Source organism: Gregarina niphandrodes (genome assembly GCF_000223845.1).
Source record: "Gregarina niphandrodes unplaced genomic scaffold scaffold00196, whole genome shotgun sequence".
Classification (NCBI taxonomy): Eukaryota; Apicomplexa; class Conoidasida; order Eugregarinorida; family Gregarinidae; genus Gregarina; species Gregarina niphandrodes.
In genome coordinates, this window is record NW_011645957.1 from 569 (window position 1) to 2,066 (window position 1,498).

Here is a 1,498-nt window from a genome sequence, read left to right on the forward strand (position 1 = left end):
TGTAGTGGCCGGCGGCTAGATTGCCTCCGTCCACCGAACGCCGATCCTACTTTCCTCGACCCGACGGTTCGGCGTCCTATGGGTGTGACGGAGTTGGCTAATACCACGGACATATGGCAAAATGACAGCGCGTTTGACTCCAGATCAAACAGTAGGGCGTTCGACTCGCTCTGGGCTCAAGGGGGTAAGTAGTTAGCTGATTGTGGCAAGTGTCGATGGGGTGACGAGATACCGCACTGTGGTGAGTGTTGAACGCGCTCGAGTCACCAAAGTAGCTGTCAAAAGCGTCGATTGCCACATCCACACCAACAGTGTCACGGACAACGGGTACCAGTCGGCCCGCGGCCCGCAGATATTGTTACTTCTTCAGCGTTTGTGGTTTAGTGGTAGAATGCCTCGTTGCCGTCGAGGCGACCGGGGTCGGATTCCCGGCAGACGCAAATCATGAGGCGCAATGGCAGCGCGTTTGACTCCAGATCAAACAGTAGGCCGTTCGACTCGCTCTGGGCTCAAGGTGATAAGTAGTTAGCTGACTGCGGCAAGTGTCGATGGGATGACGAGATACCGCACTGTAGTGAGTGTTGAACGCACTCCAAGGTAGTTGTCAAAAGCGTCGATTGCCACATTCACACCAACAGTGTCACGGACAACGGGTACCAGTCGGCCCGCGGCCCAAAGATATTGTTACTTCTTCAGCGCCCGGGCCTACTGGTAGAATGCCTCGTTGCCATCGAGGCGACCCGGGTCGGGTTCCCGGCAGACGCCAATCATGAACGCTTTCAGCCTGGCTTTCACGGGCGGCAATACACGGAGCGGGATTCGAACCCGTGCATACACTGCATAGTAGAACTTGAGGCTACCCCTTGCACCACTCGGGCATCCTCGCGTATCCGTAGATACGACGGGATTTAACTTACTGACAATAAGCTGAGATTGACCACCGAAAGCCACAACCCCCACCAAAAACTATCTGCGTGTTCAAGATCCGTGCTTCCATACTTACGCCGGAAATAGTGGGAAATTCGAGAACTTCTGGGAATCGAACCCAGACCATCTTCCACCTTAAAGAAGAATCATGCCACTGAACCAAACATCCAACTGCTTTGCTGTCAATTTTTGGGGAACCTGAACGACGTTGCCCAGTTTCGGTTGCGTTGTTTGGGGCTGCTTTGGGAATCGAGCCCAGGCCGTCTTCCACCCGAAGGAAGAATCATACCACTAGACTAAACAGCCAATTGCACATCTTCGAATGTGATTGTCGTCAGCAACGGGGGAATAAAATCAACGCGGTTCTCTCCCATCCACGAAATTGCGGAGTTGGAATCGAATCCGGCTCGCCTCGACGGCAACACGGCGTTCTATTACTGGAAAGCGAAATATGGACCCGGGCGCCCAGTTACGGCCCCCTACACCCGTTACGTCCCGCGGTCCTATGTTTAATTTTACTTTTGTTACAACCCCGGAACCATCCCACAATTTACATGCCACACTCAAGGGA

General features: G+C 53.7%; 2 non-coding genes across 2 annotated transcripts; one reads left to right on the top strand and one right to left on the bottom strand.

Moving 5' to 3' along the window:
* The first annotated feature begins 369 nt into the window (after window positions 1-369).
* On the top strand, window positions 370-440 carry GNI_223300. The gene has a single exon. It is a non-coding gene; the product is annotated as a tRNA-Gly (tRNA).
* A 721-nt stretch (window positions 441-1,161) lies between these two features.
* GNI_223310 lies at window positions 1,162-1,233 on the bottom strand. Its single transcript has one exon. It is a non-coding gene; the product is annotated as a tRNA-Pro (tRNA).
* Between the last annotated feature and the right edge of the window lie 265 nt (window positions 1,234-1,498).